General features: G+C 41.8%; 1 long non-coding RNA gene across 9 annotated transcripts in view; it reads right to left on the reverse strand.

Annotated features, from left to right (window-relative positions):
• Positions 1-22,862, reverse strand: part of LOC149127682 (uncharacterized) — a 437,400-nt gene that overhangs the window by 402,917 nt on the left and 11,621 nt on the right. For 5 of the 9 annotated variants that reach the window (XR_016229758.1, XR_016229752.1, XR_016229760.1 and 2 more), the window contains exon 2: positions 20,743-20,869. This is a non-coding gene — a long non-coding RNA (uncharacterized LOC149127682). Of the gene's footprint in view, positions 1-472; positions 1,230-13,096; positions 13,321-18,474; positions 18,908-20,742; positions 20,870-22,862 lie in introns of those variants that run through there. The other 4 variants (XR_016229757.1, XR_016229756.1, XR_016229754.1 and 1 more) reach the window with 4 other exon arrangements.

Below are 22,862 nucleotides of genomic sequence, written 5' to 3' on the forward strand. Positions count from 1 at the left end.
GAACGGGCCATCAAAGGAGGAGGTACCTTTCTCTGAAGGGAGGAGAGAACTTCCACTTTGACTATGGCCCTGTCTAAATAAGATCAGAGTTGGTGAACTCAAGAGGTTTCCATAGCCTTGGAAACTCATGACAACAGCCTTGGGCGATTACTGACACCATAAACAAGAGTGTCAATTGTTAATCAACAACAGAAGTCACTGTGCATTTACTCCCCATGTAGGATCTCTGTCCTTAATGTGTTGTACTATGTGAATTTTACTAGTACTCAAACAGTACTCTATACTTTGTGTTTCTGTTTGGGTGCAAACGGTTGAAATCTTTACTTAGTATATACTAAGTAGATCTTCTGTATATAAAGATAATTGAAAAATGAATATTGATGAAGAATGGGATGGGAAAGGGAGTGGGAGATGGGATGGTTGCAGGTGGGAGGGTGGTTATGGGGGAAAAAGCAGCTATAATCCAAAGTTGTACTTTCAAAATTTATATTTATTAAATAAAAGTTAAAAAATTAAGAAAAATTTTAAGAAAGCAATCCTATTTCCAACAGTTGCAAAAGAATAAGCTACCTAGAAATAAATTTAACTAAAGAGGTGAACAATCTCTACAATGAAGATGTAAATCATTAATAAAAGACATGGAAAAGGACACAAATCGGAATATATCCCATGTTCATGGGTTGGAAGGTTCAATACCATTGAAATGCACATACTACCTAAGCTAGTTATATATTCAATCCAATACCTATCAAAATCCAATGACATTCTTCACAGAACAAGAAAAAATACAAGAAATTGTGGAGCCACAAAAGACTCCAGAAAGCCAAAGCAATCTTGAGAAAAATGAACAAAGCAGAAGGCATCACTCTACCTGAATTTAAATACATTCAAAATTATAGTAATTAAGGCCAACGCTGCAGCACAATAGGCTAATCCTCCGCCTGCGACACCAGCACACCAGGTTCTAGTCCCAGTCGGGGCGCCAGATTCTGTCCCGGTTGCCCCTCTTCCAGGCCAGCTCTCTGCTATGGCCCAGGAGTGCAGGGGAGGATGGCCCAAGTCCTTGGGCCCTGCACCCGCATGGGAGACCAGGAGAAGCATCTGGCTCCTGGCTTCGGATCAGTGCAGTGCGCCAGCTGCAGTGCGCTGGCCGCAGCAGACATCAGAGGGTGATCCAATGGTAAAGGAAGATCTTTCTCTCTGTCTCTCTCTCTTACTGTCCACTCTGCCTGTCAAAAAATAAAAAAAAAAATTATAGTAATTGAAACAAACTGATATTGTATAAAGACAGACACATAGACTGGTGAAACAGAATAGAGACTAATAAAAGTAAAACTATGTACGTACAGTAAAATGATCTTCAACCAAACTGCTAAGAACATGCACTGGAAAAAGGATAGCCTATTAAATTAATGGTACAGGGAAAAATAGATATCCACATACAGAAGAATAAAATGAGACTCCTATCTTGCACTAGGTCCAAAAACAATCCAAAATTGACTAAAGATCTAAAAGTGAAACCTGAAACTTTAAAACTACTAGAATAAAACATAGGGGAAACACTTTAGGATTCTTGAATGGCAGGATTTTCTGTATCAGACCCCAATGGCATAGGAAAAAAAAAAAAAATAGACAAATGGAATTTAATCAAGCTAAATAGCTTCTGCACAGTGAAAGGAAATAGAATGAAAGAAACCTACAGAATGCAAAAAGAATATATGCGATCTCTGTATCTGGTAAGGGGTTAATATCCAGAAAATATTTTTTAAAATTCAATTCAATAGCAATATAATCTAATTTTAAAATGAGCAATATACAACATGGGAAGCAGTTTCTACATCAGACTCATAGAATGACAATCACTTCAAATAACACTCTGACCTCAGAATCAGCCCTTAAGGTATTCTGGTCTGGCTGAAAAACCCATGAGAACGTCTCAGGCATGGAAAGCCAAAACACTGTGGCAAAAAGTGTCCCAAATGAAGTATTTCTGTTATGACCCCAAGAGAAAGAAGTGGTCAAAGAAGGATGTACTTTGCTCTGAAGGGAGGAGAGAATTTCCACTTTGCTTATGGCCTTGTCTAAATACTGATGGAGTCTGTGGATTCAAAAGGCTTGACATGAGCCTAGACAGCTCATGTCAAGAGCCTCAGCATCACCGATATCATACATAAGAGTGTTAATTGGCCAGCACCACTGCTCACTTGGCTAATCCTCCGCCTGCGGCACTGGCACCCCGGGTACTAGTCCCAGTTGGGGCACCAAATTCTGTCCCAGTTGCTCCTCTTCCGATCCAGCTCTCTGCTATGGCCTGGGATAGTAGAAGATGGCCCAAGTCCTTGGGCCCCTGCACCCACATGGGAGACCCGGAAGAAGCCCCTGGTTCCTGGCTTCAGATCAGCACAGTTCCGGCCATTGCAGCATCTGGGGAGTGAACCAGCAGATGGAAGACCTCTCTATCTCTACCTCTCTGTAACTCTGTCTTTCAAATAAATCAAAAATAAAAATTAAAAAAAAACTAAAAGTAAACTACTGCAAGATCCAACAATCCCACTACTGGGTCATGGAAATGAAATCCACCTGTCAAAAGACATCTGAACCTCCACATTTACAACAGCATTCACAAAAGCCAAGAAATGGAAAAAATCTAAGTGGCCATTCACCCATGAATGAATAAAGAAAATGAAGTACATAAGATATTACTCAGCCATAAAAAAGGATAAAATTTTGTCATTTACAGCAACATGGATCAAACTGGAAATTATGCTAAGTGCAATAAGCCAAGTAGACAAATATCCCATGATCTCACTCATACATGAACTCTACAAAATAGGTGATGTCATAGAAGTTAAAAATATAATGGTGGTTACCAGAGGCAGGGGAGGTATATATGGAGGAAGAATGAGGAAAGTTTAAACAAGGGTACCAGACAACAGATAGGTGTATGTATGTAGTTCTGAGGTTCTATTGTACAGGTGAGTGACTCTACATAATGTTAATGTATTATACATTTCTCTAATTTAAAGTCTAGAAGACAGGATTTTGAATTATTTTACTATAAAGAAACACTGAATGCCTGAAACAATAAACATATTTACCCTGTTAGGACATATACAATATGTACATGTAACAAAACATCACAGAGTACCCCATGCATGTGTGCAATTTTATGTTGTAACTATGTTAAATAAAGTTTTTCAATAAACTTTAAATAAAGATTTTCAAAGTTATCATGGAGCTAGAAATGATAAGAACAGGGAAAATTAAAATCACTATTCATACTAATTTTTCATATCAAGATTCAGCCATTTTTCTTGAAAAAATGTGCATTGAATTTCTACAAGCATTTGCTTTGTTTTGACAGAACTGATTCTGAGAGGTTCTGACAATGTTCTCCTTGCTTTTATGGAGGAGAGGCTCTTCAGAGATCCTTACTCCACCTTGTTCTCTGAGGCCCAGAACACTCATTTTATGTTTCTTCCCTCTTCTTGACCAATGTAGGATTCTGGATGCTCATCCTACTCCTTTGCATTCCAGTTCCCTTATTACTCACCTTCAATGACGACTTTTTTCCCTATATCAGGTCTTTCAAACATCATACTGTCATTGGCTATACTTGGGTTTTATGATCTGTTACCCTGATTATTTCAACAGTGTACGATCCAGTTCCAGTGCACTGTGTCTTATCCTATTCTAATCCATTCATCACCCCACAGCCAAATGGCTCAATTTTAAACATAAGTTCCACTGTGTCTTCCCTATGATCCATACCACTTTCAGGACAAGTTCTGGTCAGTACTATGGCAGGGCATATGAGGCCCTACTGATTTGGCCCTGATTGAACATTTATTGGTCTGTTTTTCATTACTTCAACTTAAGTTCTTGAGAGGAAGTCTTGGGAAGGAAAGGTTTATCTCAGCTTACAGTTTGGATGTTACGGGTTTAGGATTGGGCAGCAGTTAAGTAGAAGCTGGTCATGGTGGATGTGGAGGAAGGATGACGTGGTGAGTAAGGAAGTATAGGGACCAGTGCTGTGGCATAGTGAGTTAAGCCTCCATCTGTGGCACTGGCATCCCATTTGGGCACCAGTTCAAGTCTCAGCTGCTCCACTTCTGATCCAGCTTCCTGCTGGTAGCCAGAGAAAGCAGTGGAGTACGGCCCAAGTGCTTGGGCCTCTGCACTCATGTGGGAGATCCTAAGGAGGATCCTGGCTCTGGATTAGTCCAGCTCTGGCCTTTGCAGCCATTTGGGGAGTGAGCCAGCAGATGGAAGACTCTCCCCCTGTAATTCTGCCTCTAAAATAAATCAATCTCAAAAAAAACTACTGTATACCTTTTTTAAAAAGGAAGTATAGATAGCAGCTAAACAGAAGTGGAACTCAAATAATCAACTCTCTCATAAGAACCAACCTCTGAGGATATGCCCTCAGTGACCCAAAGTCCTCCTACCAGATCCATCTTAGACTCTGTAGTTGGATCAAGTCTACACCCTTAATTCATAAGTTATTAGCATTAAGAGTTCAGAGTTTAAACTTGTGCATAAGTTTTTGGAGACAAATCCTTCTGCCCCTGTAACTCTTAACCCAGCCACAATAAATAAATAGCCAATTCTATTAAAATTCACCCCGGGGATGGCATCCCAAATGGGCACCAGTTCGTGTCCCGGCTACTCCTCTTTTGATCCAGCTCTCTGGTTAAGGTCTGGGAAAGCAGTGGAAAATGGCTCAAGTGATTGGGCCCCTGTACCAGCACGGGAGACCCAAAAGAAGCTACTGGCTCCTGGCTTCAGATCGGCTCAGCTCCAGCCATTACAGCCATTTGGGGAGTGAACCAGTGGATGGAAGACCTTTCTGTCTCTCCCTCTGTAACTCTCTCTCAAATAAATAAAATCTTCCAAAAAAAATTCTTCACTCTCTCATTAGTATTCTTGTCCCTTGTTCACCTAGTGAATCAATTAACAAATGCATTACGTATTTTCTAAGCACCTACTTTGTATCAAGCCCTTTGCAAGGCACAAAAGAAAATGTGAACAAGGCTGGCAAAAACCTTCTCTCTGTGTACCCCACAGAGAAAAACAATAACAACCAAATAAACAAGCTAGAAAAGATAGGATGCTGTAATCGCAATGTGGGGAGTAAATGGAATGTTGGAAACAGGAAAAACCTTCATTATTCCTTTTGGAAAGAAAAGTTTTAATAAAAATTTTGAGCTGAGACCTAAAGTATGGCAATAAGCCAATAAAGCATGAGAGGAAAGATCCCATACAAAGTCCTGGGACCAAAATGAAAATTAAAATGAAATGAAGATAGAAACAAAAATAAAAGCCAGATAGAAAGTAAAAGACAAAAATTGTCACAGAAACCTCCCTACATTCCAATGAACATGTGCATGCACACATGTGTGCACACACACATACATACACACACAGTTATATACTTAACTTGGGTTCCTCAAAGTGAGTAACTGCTGGGTGGACCAGTTGACAGAAGGGAAACCCTTGCACAGAACTATGACAAGGGGAAGTCTGTGGGAAAAGGTGCTGTTATTTAGCTGGCCCACCCCTGCTGAGTGAGTCCAAAGTTTCCCTTGGATTCATTCCCACCTGAACTTCCACCCTTATGAGCTAAAAAGGCCTTCTACATTCATGCTTTATACAAAGAAAGAGATGGGGATTAAGTAGCAGCTGCTTAGAGATGGGTGCAGAGAAGAAATGCATACACATACATGCTTGGTTGTAAAATGATTATATTTTGAAAAGAAACATTAAACCTTCCATCCTTGCTTCTCAGAGATGTGATCCAGCTCAAGAGTGTTGGGTAAGCAAAGTCCTTTATGGGAGATGGCAAGAGGAGCGAGAAAGTGTTCCGCAAAGTGGAGTGTTGACTGAGGTGATAGACTCTTGCCACTGAGTATCCAGCCCACAGACACAGACCCTGGGGATTTCCTGTAGAAGTAGAGCAACAGTCTGATGATCTTGGGGAAATTCTTCCCGATATTGCATTCCTTTAATTAACAAATGACCATTGAGTACGTATAATGTGCCAGTTCCTCATCTGGGTCCAAAAATATATCCACAGACACAGATCCCTTGTAGAATTAAATTCTAGTGGGAGTGAAGACAGATAATAAGTAAATAAATAGGAAACATAGAGAATATGTCAGATGTTGATAAGTGCTATAGAGAAAAACTAAAGTCGGAAAGGGAATTAGAAGTGCTGAGAGGTTCTGCTTCCAGCCAAGATGGAGTAACAGGAACCAGATTTACCCTTCCACTTAAAACAACTAAGAATTTGGACATGGTATATAAAACAATGGTTTTCAAGTCACTGGTGATGAATGACAGTGATCCCTGAGAGAGAGAAAACGCTGAGTCAGCTTACTGTTTGGAAAGAGTTTCCAGACTGGGGTGCAGGAAGAAGGAAGACAGGCAGAACCCAGCATACTCTGATTTAAGAAGATGATGTTCAGAGTCTGTAGAGACCAAGGCACCTAAAGTTTTGATTTAAAAGTACCAAGGAGGGCAAAGAAAACTGGAGCTCTTCAAAGGTTCTACCTTGACTACTAAACACAGTACTGATCACCTCAGGCATGTAAGAAAACTACCCAGTGCTGGGGAAAAGACACTGAGGTGAAAGTGTACCTAGCGGGGCTAGCACTGTGGCACAGTGGGTTAAAGCCCTGGCCTGCAGCACCAGCATCTCATATGGGAGCTGGTTCAAGTCCCGGCTGTTCCACTTCCGATCCAGCTCTTTGCTATGGCCTGGGAAAGCAACAGAAAAGGGCCCAGGTCGTTGGGTCTCTGCACCACGTAGGAGACCCAGAAGAAGCTCCTGGCTTTGGATCAGCTCAGCTCTGGCTGTTGCATCCATATAGAAGTAAACCAGCTGATGGAAGACTTCTCTGTCTCCCTGTAACTCTTTTTTAAATAAATAAATTAAAAAAAAAAAAAAAAGAAAGTATACCTAGCATGCTCAAACCACTTCATGCAGCTGTAGTGGTCCAGGAAAAAGCAGGAGGAGATGAAAGTAGAAAGGCAATAAGGGTGCAGGAAGTGGATCACTGGAAGGACTTCGGATTACCAGAAGTGAGATGGGAGACACTGGAGGAGTTTTGAGCAAATTAATGGCACAATATGACTTTTTTCATTTAAAAGAAATGCTATGGATACCAAGTAGAAATGTGAAGACAAAAGCATTCAAGCACTTTGGAAGCTTCTGTTCTCATCCAGACAGGAGTGTGTGGTAGCCAGGATCATCATGGAGCAGCGGGGGTACTGAAACATTAGATTCTGGAGATATATTTAACAAACCAGCAGGACTTTGTTCAAGGATTTTATAAAGTAACACTGTCAATGTAGGGAAACCTTTCAAATCGATATGATTTCTATTTTATTCCTTTCTATGTACGCAATGGAAGTCACAAGCTAAATTAAGTCTTTCTTCAAGTAACACAATCCATCCTCTCTCTTTTATATTTTCTTCTCATGGAGTTGGAATGTGAAGATCTGAGATGTAGGTTGGGTACTGGGTACAATGAAATTAAAAGAACAGCTACCAGTGTCTACTTTAGCGTGAAGACAGACTAGGAAAAACTGCTGTTCTTTGAAACACATCCTTACCTTCCAGAACTCTTTAGATTGGAAGATGATCTTCCTCATCATAATCCCCTGTGCCTGTTTTTCCTTAAAAAACATCATTAGGAGGATGGCAGTGACATTGAGATAGGATTCAGATACTTCTCGCTCCTCAGACTAATTGTTACCTAGTGTTACTGCAAATCCACATACTACTTCCAACAGCATGCTGTTAATATGTAATTCATCACACCAATGAACCAACAGAATAAAACCACACATTTTAATAAATTCTTACACAATATACAATAAATTAAAATTATTTTAAGACTTAGTAAAAATGAATGCTTCTAAAACAAATCGAGGGTTATTAACCTTAAAATTGATTAGCAGAATGATCTCTAAATGTGAGACACCAGATGAATGTGTATTAAAATCTGTAAGACAAGAAAAACAGGGACCCCTATTTTTATTTACCAGGTTTGTGGAACTTTCAGACAATGCAGGAAGATAAAGAAGTAAGAAAGACTTATGAATGTTAAAAACAGGAAAAAATCCTATCTGGGTAGTATATCATTGAAAACAAGCCAAAAATATTGAATGAAAATCTTGCTTTAATTTTTGAGAAGCAGAGACAAAGCTCCCAAGTGTCCTCATTGGCCTGGAGGCCAAAGCCAGGAACCAGGAACTCAACCTATGTTTTCCAAATAGATGGCAGGGACCCAACTACTTGAACCATCACTACTGCTTTCCAAGGTTCATGTAAGCAGGAAGTGGGAATTCGCAGCCTAAGCAGGCCTCAAATCCGGGTACTTCATTGTGAGACATGAGTATCCTAATGGTGTCCTCACCACCATGCAAAATGCCCACCCCATAATGAAAAAAAAAATTCAATAACATAACTCATTTGAAAACACAAGGGGTCTTCAAAAAGTTCATGAAAAATGTACGTTAAAAAAACTATGAGGGGTCGGCACTGTGGCGCAGCAGATTAACGCCCTGACCTGAAGCACCGGCATCCCATATGGCCGCCAGTTTGAGGCTCGGCTGCTCCACTTCCAATCCAGCTCTCTGCTATGGCCTGGGAAAAGCAGTGGAAAATGGCTCAAGTCCTTGGGCCCCTGTACCCACGTGGGACACACCCAGAAGAAGCTCCTGGCTTCTGGCTTTGGATCAGCACAGCTCCAGCCGTTGCGGCCAACTGGGGAGTGAACCATCGGATGGAAGACCTCTCTCTCTGCCTCTCCTCTCTGTGTAACTCTGACTTTCAAACAAATATTTTTAAAAAACTATAAATTTCAAGGTGTTTTTGCAAATATATTTTAATCCCATTTTCTATTAATACTTTGAAGTATACCCATTTGTATTTTAAAATAATTTTTCTGTATATCTAAGTACTAAATTATAAGATTTATATAAAAATAGCCCTTTTACAATAGCAGTAACTTTTTAAATTCCTGTGAATGGACTAAAAAGAAATGTGCTGGGTTTCTATTAGGAGCACTAACATGCTATTTATAGAACTTAGCCTCTGGTTAACATGACACAAATAATAATTAGGTCATAGTGGTGGAATTATCATGAATAACATTAATGCCCTTTCAGAAAAGGACTCCCAAGAGTTACCTTCTCTCTATGTGAGGGTACATTTGGGAGAAAAGAGAGCATCCCAGGGAAAAGCAGTAGCAAACAAAAGGATTACTAGGTAGGTGTCAGGCTACTGTAAAAGAATGCCATAGACTGGTGGCTTAAAAACAACAGAAAGGCCATTGATATATTCTAAGCAAGAGATGATGAGTCAGCTGGCGCCACAGCTCAATAGGCTAATCCTCCACCTGTGGCGCCCACACACCAGGTTCTGGTCCCAGTAGGGGTGCCAGATTCTGTCCCGGTTGCTCTTCTTCCTGTCCAGCTCTCTGCTGTGGCCTGGGAGTGCAGTGGATGATGGCCCAAGTCCTTGGGCCCTGCACCCACATGGGAGACCAGGAGAAGCACCTGGCTCCTGGCTTCAGATTGGCGCATTGCACTGGCCGCAATGCGCCGGCTGCAGCGGCCATTGAGGGGGTGAACCAACAGAAAAGTAAGACCTTTCTGTCTCTCTCTCTCACTGTCCACTCTGCCTGTCAAAAGAGAGAGAGAGAGAGAGAGAGAGAGAGATATGATGAGACTCTGAATTGGGATGATGTCAATAGGTTTGCTAGAAAGTAGATAATTTGATAGATAGATTTTGACTGAAAATGCTTAAGTGATAAAATGAGAGGAGAGGGAAATAACACAGGATAAGTCCTTGCCTTCCACATACATTTCACTGAGACAGGGTACATAGAACAGCAAATGCTAAAGAGAAACAAAGATGACTCTACTAAGATGTGGTAGTTTGGGGCCGGTGCTGTGGCATAGCGGGTAAAAGCCACTGCCTGCAGTGCTGGCATCCCATATAGGCACCTGTTTGAGTCCTGGCTGCTCCACTTCCAATCCAGCACTCTGCTATTGCCTGGGAAAGCAGAAGATGGCCCAGATTCCTTGGTCCCCAGCAACCAAGTAGGAGACCCGGAAGAAACCCCTGGCTCCTGGCTTTGGATCGCACAGCTCCAGCCATTGCGGCCAATTGAGAAGTGAACCAGCAGGTGGAAGACCTCTCTCTGTGTAACCCTGACTTTCAAAAAAATAAGTAAATATTAAAAAAAAAGATGTGGTAGATCTGAGAGTCTGTGAGGCACCAAAGTGAAAATCCAGGTGCTTCGGTGTTTGATTCTAAACTTTACTGAGATACTAGACAGAGATGTAAACTTACTAGTCATCAGCTTACAGTTTCGGAAGAATGAGTAAAATGCAAAGAGAAAATCAGGCAAAGGACAAACCTCTAAGGTTTACCAACATTTACTAACAGGCAACTGATTATGAAGAATGGCTCATGACATAAAATGGAAAGCCAGGTTGGCATGGTGTCACTGAAATTAGAGATAAGGAGTGGTTATTTGTACTTAATGGTAGGGAGTGGCTTAATGATGAGATTTTAAAAGATGCTGTTAGATTTAAAAATCAGAATCAAGGATGAGAAAGATTTTTTAAAAAAACTAAAGAGATGAAGAAAGCAAAAGAAGAAAAATTTGAGATTTTTCCATGAGAAGGAAAGGACTTTAATTAAAGTCTCCAACCATAGGTGGTCAAGATAAGGGTTTGAGAATTCGCTTCTCAGGGTGGTTTTAGGGAAATTACCCCTCTATTTAACATACCTCTAATTAATTAGTAAATATTTCCCAGGGCCAGCACCGTGGTGTAGCGGGTTAATGCCCTGGCCTGAAGCGCTGGCATCCCATATGGGCACTGATTCGAGACCCGGCTGCTCCACTTCCAATCCAGCTCTTTGCTGTGGCCTGGGAAAGCAGTAGTAGATAGACCAAGCCCTTGAGCCCCTGCACCCATATGGGAGACAGGGAAGAAGCTCCTGGCTCTGGATCTGCAGACTCTGGCGGTTGCGGCCATTTAGGGAGTGAGCCAACAGACTAAACACCTTTCTCTGTCTCTCCCTCTCACTGTCTGTAACTCTACCTCTCAAATAAATAAAATCTTTAAAAAAAAAATATTTCCTAAATAAGATATCAAGTAAATGATTCAGAATTCATAAAGACAGAATAATCATATTGGGTTAATCAAGAAAAAGTTTGATTTTCCATTCAAGATAGCAATAAGCAATATTCAAAAGTTGACAACTGATTTCTCAGCCTGAGTTTTTGAGGCTCTGGGCCAGAAGTAACAGGAATGTCCTATTTTGCTGAAATAAATATTTTCATTATATCACATATAAAGAAATGCCAAAGGTGGGAGAACTCTAGGGGTGGTTATTTCAGACAATTAGAAATTGAAAGTCCAATTTGAAAGTCCCACTGGAACAAGAAATCTGGTTGGGGCAGGGGTTAGAGGGGGACGAGGCTGGATTCTCCTGCAATACCCATGCCTTGTGTTACAGACCTCATTCACAATAGACACTTCAGCAAGCCCACTGGGCTCTCACACCTAAACCATGTGGCCAAGAATGTAAGTGATATTTGGACTTTGTTCCACCCAATTCCTACTTCTTATTAGTTTATAATCTAGTCAAAGAAGAGAGATGCTTTTCATGGGACTGTCACAAATCCCAGTATTAACGAGTATGTGACAAATAGAAATTCTGATAAAACAATGGAAGCTTTGCTTTCCTGAATCAGTAGCATCCACTGCTGCAAGAGGTGATCAAAGTAGTGGAGCTTCTAAATTAAATTTTAATTTAAATTTTACCAACTCATAGCATAAAATATGGTCTTGAAAGCCAAGGCTTGCAATTGCAATATGAACACTTGACTGAGAAATTTTCAGTTCCAAAAGCCTAGCTTTGAATGTCAAGAGCTTTGAATGTCAAAATTAAGACTACCAATCAGTAGCTTTCAAACTACAGGTTACAACCCATTGGGAGATTGTGAAATCAACATAGTATATTGTAGGACTAGAACATAATAAAAAAACAGAGTATATTACACTTAATAAGGATAATTTTTGTTTCCTGTATTGCATATTTTGTGTTTGTGTTTTGAGTGTCAGTGTAAAACACATTTATTAATGAGCTCTGTGTCAGAGACTTAAAAGATATCATAAAAATTGGGGGAAACAGGAACATTCTGATTGCCCAACTTCTCAATGGATTAGATAAATGAGGCCCAATTTAGAAAATGCGGAATTATAAGTTATCAGACTCACAAAGTAATCTAAAGAAGAACTGCAGCCTTAGGTTTTGCCGTACAGCCCGAGTTAGAAATTTGAAATGAAAGAGCATTCCCAAGAAGAGAAGCAGCAAACGCAAAGATTAGTAGGTGGGTGTCAGTCCATTCAGGTTACTATAAAAACAAATGCCATAGACTGAACAACAAACTTATTGCTCACCATTCTGGAGGCTGGAAAGTCCAAAATCAAAGCACCAGGATAATGTTTCTGATGAAGTCCTGCTTTCTTTTCATACATGGTTCCTTCTTACTGTGTCCAAGCAGTTGAAGGCAGTTTTCTAGGGTCCTTTATATAGGGTACTACTACTATTCATAACAGCTCCTAGTCTACTGTGGTCCAGTTACCACCCCCAACCACCACCCAAGACCCCATCTCCTAATACCATCATCTTAGTTCTTAGCATTCAACACATATTTTGGGGGGTGACAAGACGCATTCATACTATAGCAGTAGAAAAATACAATGGGTATACAGAAGTTAAATACCCAGTCCCATGCTGCTAGAGTGGAGTCAGACCAAATGATGGAAAACAAAGGAGATCATATAGGAAGTTCACATGGTAATTGGGTTGTTTTAATGGTTAGTGGAGAGTCATGGAATATTGTTGAACCAAACAATGACATAAAGATAGCACGATTCCCTGGGGGGGGTGGGGGGGACAAACTGCAGGCAAGACAAATTTTTAGAAATGCAATGAAGGGGCCAGCGTTGTGGCAGATTGGGTGAAGCCACCAGCTGCAATGCCAGCATCCCATATCACCTCTGGTTCATGCTCCACTTCCATTCCAGCTCCCTGCTAATGGCCTGGGAAAAGCAGCAGCAGATGGCCCCAGTGTTTGGGCCCCTGACACCCACCTGGGAGATCCAGAAGCAGCTCTTGGCTTCAGCTTGGCCCAGCACAGGTCATTGCAGCCATCTTGGTGAGAGAAACAGCAGATGGAGGATCGCTCTCTCCATCTCTCCCTCTAATTCAGACTATTGAAAATAAATCTTAAAAAAAAGTTAGAAATCTGATAAATAGCTAGGCCCCAGGAATGGACAAGAATCATGGCACAGGCCATAAAAACAGATGTTCTATATTTTAAAGTGAACTCTTATAAGTTCTTAGAAATGGGTTACATGGAAAGGACAAAAGAAAAGGTTTCTAAGAATAAAAAGCTTTTGTCTCTTGGGCATTGCCAATAAATTGTATTAGTGCTACTGGAAAAATGAGCTCTGTTAACTATATGTTTCACACCTCTCAAAGTGTTTTCACATCCATTAGTCACTGATTTTCATGACCAGCTTAGATGTTCATTATCTTTTCATGATCACCTTAAGAAGCAACAGAAGGATATTCCAGTGTCTCATTTTAAGAAGGGGAAACCGTAGCCCAGAGAAGTCTCCTGACTTCCCAAGGCCATACAGTACATGATAGGATTACATACATCAGACCTTCTCGCTCTTAGCTTAGGATTCTTTCACTACACGATAGGCCACACATCCCATGTTGTGTTCCCTAATAATGACCCATCAGATCCTTGATTAAAACTATTCCAAGAGCAGGACTGGCTCAGTATTTCAGGGAGAAAGCCCATTCGAAAGGTCACTGTGGCTTGGTGTAAGTTTATTTAATAAATATTTTTCTTATTTGGAGGTTTTAATTTTAAGTATGTGGTCTACTCTTTTTGTATGATTATTTGCTCAAAAAAATTTTTAGTCAGCAACACACCTCATAAAAATTTAATATGCTTCAGAGCTCCTTTTACTGTTTAAAAAGGCACAAATCAGGCATTCTTGCATTTTGAATGTGGCGCCCCTGTAATTGGGCTCTCTGAGGAAGGTCCTTCCAAATCCTGTAGTGAAATTGCTCTTTTTTAATGAAAACACTCAGAGGGCTGTCTCCGATCATGCCTCCACTCACACCAAGGGTCTGAACATCAGTCACTCAGCTTTGCTGCGCCTTTCCTGGTTACCTGCAAGATTTATCTCCTTAATCTTGAGGATGCCATACTCTCAAGTGAGCCTTTTGGCTTTGGTGGTAGAGCAGGAAGACGACTCCGAAGTTAAATGGCCCTGGCTTTGCGACCCAGCTCTGGCTTTCCTCACACAAGTTAACTCACTTTTCCTAGTATCATTTTCTTATCTCTACCATAAAGTGGTCATGTTCCATGGAACAGGGCTACTACATGGATGTGAGGTAGCAAAACATTAAACCACTGGGACTGAAATGGGTCCTTGCAGAATATTTATTACCTAAGAGCCTCTGAGAGACAAGGCTTGCCCAGAGAGCAATCACAGGGTTCACAGCTCCCCTTACTTGAAAGATTAGCACTTAGACCTTGCAGCCATACCCCTTTGCCAGGCCCATAGATTTATCACCATGGTCTCTCACTTGGTCACATTCTACAGCCAACTGCTTCGAGCAGTAAGCTGGTAAAGTTTATTCAGTTAGACAGCAACAGCCCTGACTTCAATTCCTTCAAAGAAGAAATATTGGGCACTTACTAGTGTTGAACATTGAGGGCACAAAAATAGAGAACATGGACAGTATTCTTGGTCCATTGGAGCATACTTCCTAATGGGCAAGACATGCAATAGTAGGTAAGCAACACACATGAAGGAATATCAGGTAGTGATAGGTCCACTGCAGAACCACTGGTTTGACAAAGTATCTTGAGTCACTTAAGTATGGTAGTCAAAGGCTATCCTGGGGAAACTGATGTTTAATCTGAGAACCAACTGATTAGAAAGTCCTACCCAATATGAAAATCGAGAGAAAGAGCACCTCAGGCAAGGGGAACAGCTGGTGCTGAGGCACTAAAAAGTAAGTTAGTTTGGAATACTCATGGAATGGAAAAATCAGCACCATGGCTAGATAAGAGTGTTGTTGGTTTCTCAAGATAAGAAGAGGCAATAGGAGATGAAGGGAAACAAACAGAGCCAGACCATGAAGTGCCTGGTAGGCCAAAGGAAGAAGTAGGATTTTGTTCAAATGGCAATGTTTTAGAGGATATTAACCAAAGCAGCTTCATGATTCAAGTTGTTTCAAAGTTGCCTCAGTCTGCTTTTTGAAAGGCAAGGATGGAACAAGACATCTTTTTGAAAGAAATGCAAAGGTACAGGTGCAAGGAAGGGGTGATCTGACCACGAAGGTCATGATGGAGATGGATAGAACTGGAAACACTCAGAAAACAAGAGCAGAGAGGTGTGTGATAAAGAGAAACCAAGAATAATCCTGCAGCTTTGGGGAATGGTGGGGACTGTAGCACTCTTCAATGAGAAGGGGGAAGTAGGGAAAGAAGAGATAGAGGGAACAGAAGAGGAAGAGTTTGAGATGCCCTCTCTCGGCTTTATTAAGAGACTTCCACTCAGGGAAGGAGTCAGGACTCTGGGTGTGCAGGAGCCTTCTTTTTCATTCTCCCAGAGCAGATCCTAATGCTGCACACAGTCCAGTACTTCAGTAACGTGTGTTCATGTACTGGAGAAGGCCAAGGCCTTGCTTAAAAATCTAGGTCTGACACTTTCAGATACGATGCTCTTTAACAGCCTTTGTCTTGACTGTTGAGGAACTGTGGTGGATTTTTCTTCATACTATTTGTTGAACTCTTTATAGTCATGATTAACCCTATGTTAAGTAAAGTTAACTGAAAATAGACCTTTATAAAAATAGCAATAGGAGAAGGAGGAGGAAGAAAGGTGATAGCATGGGTGCGAGGGACGGCAGGAAGGAAAGTATCACTATGTTCCTGAATATACGAAATACATGAAATGTCTAACTTTTTTAAAGAATGTATCTGTATGCCTTTTAATTTCACAACATTTCAACTTGCCTCTTATAAAAAGACTTGCTTTGCCTAGTTCGTGGAATGTTGTATAAAAATTAGATGTGTAGGTAAATGCATGTTGAAACTATTTGCCACTGGGCAAGCATACATTCCATAAAAGGGATCATTATGATTCCATGGTGGTAGGTAGGCTTCCCAAGAACAGGGGCTCAGTCTATCCGTTCATCATTTGCAGCATTAAGATACGTGTTGAATGAATAAATGAATGACATTAGATCCTTCTGGAGTACAGAATAAAGGTCATGAACATGGGAGACACAACATGGCATAATAGTTTGCTACACATCTGCTTTCTCCAGAGCCCAGGAACCTACCTTATCCATTTTGTAAGTCCTACTAACACCCAGCACACAGGGATTCTTTACAAACCAGACTGAGAGCCACTAGCAGCTAACATACAAATACTGTGCATCACCATGTAAGGTCCTTGGACACTACCTGTTTCTTGGGAACTACAGCCTCATGGTAAGAACATTCTACCTTTTAGGCCTACTTTTTCACTGATGTATATGGATGCTTGAGCATAGTTTCTTTTCAACAGGTATTGCTTAGATGAATGTATTAATGCATATTAATATACAGAAATTATGAAGTAGAATTTTTTAAGCAGGAGTCTTTAAAACTTTCAAGTTTGGCCAGCGCCACAGCTCAATAGGTTAATCCTCCACCTGCGTCGCTGGCACCCTGGGTTCTAGTCCCGGTCGGGGCACCAGATTCTGTCCTGGTTGCCCCTCTTCCAGTCCAGCTCTCTGCTGTGGCCCAGGAGTGCAGTGGAGGATGGCCCAAGTGCTTGGGCCCTGCACCCCATGGGAGACCAGGAGGAAGCACCTGGCTCCTGGCTTTGGATCAGCAAAGCGCACCGGCTGTAGCAGCCACTTGGGGGGGGGGGGCGGGGGATGAACAACGGAAAAAGATCTCTCTCTCACTCTTACTCTCTCACTCTGCCTGTGAAAAAATTTTTAAAAAAAGAAAACTTTCAAGTTTGAAGTAGACTCCATGGAGGTTCTCCATCTCTAAAAGTGTCTACACTTTGCATGGTGTCATATGTGTGAAGGGGACGAAAAGTGCAAGGCTCCAAATACAGGTGTGACCTGGAGTGGCAGTCAGCTCACATTCTCGCTACGCTAGCTCCAGCTCCTACTGATTAAGCGTTAAGAGAATCCATCCTCCAAACCTGGAATCCCTCAGCTCACCACACAGCAGGATAAGGGAAAATACCAGAGGCCGTGCTCCAGGGCCCCATGTATCTCCTACTTGTCTCAGGCATCTACTTCATGCATCATAAACATGTTTCCTCATCCTAATATGAGGAGTTTTCTGATATGTCCTAATGGTGTTTAGTTGTACTGGAGAATCCCTTACTTCTTAGAGATGCATACTAGAATACTTACAGGTAAAAAAAATCTCATGTCAACTATACTTTAAAGTAAGCAGAAAAGGTGAAAGTGGAAAATTGATCATTGAAGCTTACCAAAATGAGCAAAGCATAGCAGCTTCCTATATTGGTTTTACTTTTATATGTGCTTGCAAATCATGATAAAAGTGAAAACCATAAAAAGGAATTTCCAACTGGGAAGAGTATTGCGAGGATTAAATGAGATATTATGGTACTAGTTTAATATCCTTTAACATTGATTTATATTAATTCTATTAACAGAACTTACACATGTGTGTACATTCTTATCACCTTCTTTGAAAACATGCAGAAATTCCTCCTTTTGGGCAACATGGTAAGTCATAGCCTCACATATTTCAAAACTTCATTCTTTTGTATCCAAGATTCCCTGAGGCACAGGTTCAGGGCATTTGCCACATGGGGCCATAAATGTGTTCTCTAGACCACTTTCTGGGGAGATGGATGAGGCAGAGATAAAAGCTAGGAGGGTGTGGGTGCACCCCACACTGACATGCATTAAAAGCATGAAATCCAGTAACTTATTTGCTTCCTCAAGCATTAGTTTCTTTTACTACATTACAAGACCCTTGTGCTACCCAAGGCATTCCTCTGAGGGCTAAGAGCAAGCCTGTGCACTCGTTTGGTCAGCACATAGTAGGTGTAACTGGTGTGAATTCTCTCTCACCCCTCCCTCAAAACAGTAAGACTGAGCAAAGGACCTTGGGGAATGCTTTCTGAAAATGTTTTGGCAGTGGGCAACTATTGTAAACATCACTCTGTTGTTAGCATTAATTATTTGTTTTGCTTTGTTTTTTATTGGCTTCCTTTTAATTAACCTGGAGTATGCTTTAAGTAGAAAATGGGAAATGACCACCAAAAAAAAAAAAAAAAAAGCTTATTTAAATAAACAAGACACTTTTAGACTGTGTTCTGGAAGCAGGAATAATTCAAGCCAAAACCGACATCTAGCCTGGCAGGCAGGACAGGTCTTGGGGGTCCTCGTTTTACAGTCAAAGAAACTGAGTCATCAACTGGCCAGAAAGTGGAAGAGTCCAGGCCAAACCCTAGGCAGTGGGAGTGGATCCAAACTCGGCGGCTGTTCTTTTTTGAAGAAAATGAACTTGTTCCAGACGGGAAGAACAGGCAGGACAAAAGCAGAGTGGATCTTTTCTTATCCCCTGGCGTGGAAGTGGCAGAGTCCTAGCAAGGAGAGCATTCCCACCACGAAGAGGCAAACAGCTCTGTGCACAGAGCAGCTGATTAATTGGGACAGGAGATCAAGTATCAACAGTCCTCTGAAGACCCAGAGTGGAACAGCGAGGCCTCCCTGGGTTCTGGGACGTTCTGAAGCAGCCTGGCAATAAATAAGAGCCAGGCCTCAGAGACCAGGGCCCTGAGACGCGGCATCTCAGGGGGCGGGGTGAGCGGACATTTTATTGCTGGCCTGTGGGGTAGGAGATTCCCATATATGGCCCCAAAGAAATGGGGGTGTGCTCCTGGGAGGCTCAGTCACATTCCAGGCCTGCTTTCTGTAGAGGAAGGGTGTTTCTGACAGGTGAGTGTTCCTGCTGCCCCAAGTATGAGCACCATGACCAGGCTTCCACTAGCACATCCGGAAGAGTCAGCGAAGGACCAAAGATGTGTCCTTGTCCCCAGAACCCAAGGTGAGCCCAAATAAATGAGCACAGGACCTCTGGGCCCCATGCCAGATGTTCATGAAGTCTCCCACTCACCCATCCATCCATCCACTCACCCCATCCTTACAGGAAATACCCACCAAGCATTACCCCATGCAAGCCACTGGGCTAGATGCAAGGGCATTTGAACACGGCAGCTGATCCCCACTAAATCATTCATTTGTTCTGTCATTCTTTCGGTCCACTGGCATGACGAGGCAGGGCTTCATGTACTATGTTCTGAAGTTGCAGCAGTGCCCCAGGTAGATCTCACCTGTGACTTCATGAGGCCGACAGTCTAAATGGTACAGGGCATTCCAGGGGCCACTGGGCCTCAGTTAAAATCTTTGGACAAGTGACAAGCCTCAGTTTCCTCACCTGTTAAATGAGCATGACCCTACCTCTGCTGTATGGGTACTGTGAAGTTCAGAAACAGGTAGGCTGTAGTGTAGACAGAGTTCCAACCCAAGTCTCAAGGGTTGGTGAGGATTATTCTGGGGATGGAGGAAAGGCTTGTATATTCCCGTTGAGCTTTTTACACATAGACAAAGGCACCAAAAGCTGTACCAAGTTACATACTCATAAATGGGGTATGGAGAATTCTATAGAGACCACTGTGAATGCAGTGACTTATTGAGTGCAGAAGCCTGTTGGGACTGGAAAGAAATAATTTCCAATTACATCTGAGTAGCATTTGGTGGGTTTACAAAGGTGTTTTTGTAATACGTAGAGCACAGCCATGGCAGTTGTCCTTGCTCAGGTGCGATTCTACCAGGAGAAGTGCTTACCTGGTTTGCCCATGCTGGAGACAAGACAATTCCAGCAGTCAGTGAAGATCTGTATACCTGATCAGTGACTGAGAATAACTGAACCCACAAGAAAGAACTCTACACAGGTCTCTCCACATGAGCTATAAAATGAAACCTACACCACAGAAGCACATGGACTTTTGTGCCACCATCCCATTAGTAATAACTCTTTTACAGGTAGTAATTTTCAGTTCAATGAGATATGATGGGAGGAACAGAAGAGGGAGTGTCTTAGGGGAAACTGATTGAAGTCTACCAAGGCAGAGAGGCAGAAGTCACTCAACAACGTCACATTAGAAGTTCTGACACTGATTTCCCCAAACCCCAGACTGAAAAGTCAACATAGAACAGGGGAGGCTGGCACGAGCCCTGTCTCTGACAGGGTCCTGTTCTGACCATGGATCTTTTTTGCCACCCAGTTACTGTGTTAGTCTCTAGTCTTCTCATTGTCCCACCATAATCTGTGTTCAACAGTCTACACAATAACACATTTCTTTACTCTGGGATTAACATGCCTCATTGATGAGAATTCTGTTTCTCTGTCTGCAATTACTTAGGATTTTTTCCTTTTGGTCTTTTTTTCTTACTGTATTTTATGGTTCGTACCACTGCTTTCCTAATATTTTAAGCACTGCTCCTTGTAAAAACAAATTTCAAGAATACACATTATCATTCAGTAGACACCCTTCAAAAGCCGTACTTACCTGTAACCTGACTTCTGTTTATCCCTGTGGTGTAGCAGTGAGAAGAATATGGATGTCCTGTTCCCAGCACTGGCAGAAAATTCCACCCCAGTGTGCATACATCAACAACTCTGTGATATTTCCTGAACTGTAAAAAAGAGCGAGAGAGAGATGTTTGTTCCCTGTTTGAGGCAGCCTGTGGCTTTCTTGTTGACTATCCTCTGCCCACTCGTGTGTGGACCATTTTCAGCCCACTCATGTGGCCCAGCATAGCCAATACCACATCTGAGCCTCCACAGAATAGTGCCGTGGCAGGGAGACAGAGACATATCCTTAAAAAACAAAACAGGAATGGACTTGAGTGACCTCGTACTTCCATCTGGTTCTGTCAATTACTCGGCTTCTTACTGATAGGCTATCATAAAGCCTCCCTGAGCTTCAGTCTCTGCATCTGTGTATAAAGCCAAACCCTTGCTGCTGCTTCACCCATGTGAGCTACTTGTGCTTTGACTTTGCCTACCAAGTGATGCAGCAGTCGGCTTCTGTGCCAGCCTCAACAAGAAATCCAGGTATAGCCAGAAGTTCATGACTTCAGGAAAGTCTCCAGAAAGACGTCAGAGTTCACGGTGCACAGCAGCATCCCACGGAAGAGCCTGTGTTATTCACCGACTCCCTCCTCCTGGAGGCAACCTCACAGACCTCTTTCCATACACAAACCTGCCTCCTGCAACACCTCCCATCCAAAGACAGAGGCTGAGCAGGTTCTGCAGCTTAGCAGATAAAGTTGCCGCCTCTAGTGCTGGCATCCCAAACGGGCGCCAGTTCAATTTTCCCAGCTGCTCCACTTTCGATCCAGCTCTCTGCTATGGCCTGGGAAAGCAGAAGATGGTCCAAGTGTTTGGGCCCTACACTTTTGTGGGAGACCCGGAGGAAGCTCCTGGCTTCAGATCAGCCCAGCTCCAGCCATTGTGGCCATCTGAGGAGTGAACCAGCAGATGAAAGACCTCTCTCTCTGCTTTCTGTAACTCTGCCTTTCAAATAAATAAATCTTAAAAAAGTGACCTGCTCCATCTCTCCTAAGAATATCTCTGGTCCAGCCACCCCACCCTTCCCAGGCCATATTTTAAAGTTCCTCCAAACAAAAACAGCCCATTCTATAAAAGAAAGAGTGGATAGTACAAGAATAGGAACAATGATCACATACCCCTTCCCATGCTGGGTTCTGATGAGGAGCATATGAAAGAATGGTGTCAACAGTCTTCATAAAATGTAAAGTATGAGCCAAACATAAAGGACTATGTAATGATAATAGGCACCACAATGTGACATTAGAGATGGGAGGTCTAGTCTACTGTTTTTTATTTTTGGCCGTGATGAATGGAAAGAAAAATATATTTTAACTTCTATATTTACTACACACACACGAAACAGATTTCACAAAGGAATATCTACCTTATTATCTGTAGTTGACTTGTTTACTCTGTTCTCTGCTGCATTTCCAAATGCTAGTTACAGCCCACAAAATCCATTTCACAATCTACCAAGTGAGTCACCAACCTTGCTCAGTAGAACTCTAATTTAGCCCCACTCTCATTCCTTAAAGATGAAGCTGAAGCCCATTCTTTTTTTTCCTAAACATTTGCTGACAACATACACAGCCACACACTGTCAGAAATTTGGGAATAAAAGTGGGTGATGCCTTCAAGGATATCATAGCCTAGAAAGTCACTTGCTAAAGTTCACACAACTGCAGAGTAAGAACTAAAATTCATACCACCTATCACTTTAGCTTTTAAAAGTAGTAAAAATTTTATTTTTATTGTTTTTAAAAATTTTATTGTTTTGATTAACAGATGAAAAACTGGTATACAGCTTGATATTTTGATATACAGGGGGATTTTCCACCTGATCATGAAAATGCATATTATGAGAAATTACACATGAATATCAAGAACTGTTGTACCACAGATAAACTTGTCTTCTAATTTTCCACAATGTTTCTGAAGTGCTCATGCAGGTATTCAGTGCAGAATGATTCATCAATTTGATTAAGATATCTATTGCCTCACATACTCATTTTTTAATGAGAACATTTAAAATCTACTCTTGGCAGTTTTGAAGCGTATGAGGCATTATTTTCA

The sequence above is a fragment of the Oryctolagus cuniculus genome, chromosome 2, assembly GCF_051225735.1.
Source record: "Oryctolagus cuniculus isolate XC-2025 breed Fujian yellow rabbit chromosome 2, ASM5122573v1, whole genome shotgun sequence".
NCBI lineage: Eukaryota > Metazoa > Chordata > Mammalia > Lagomorpha > Leporidae > Oryctolagus > Oryctolagus cuniculus.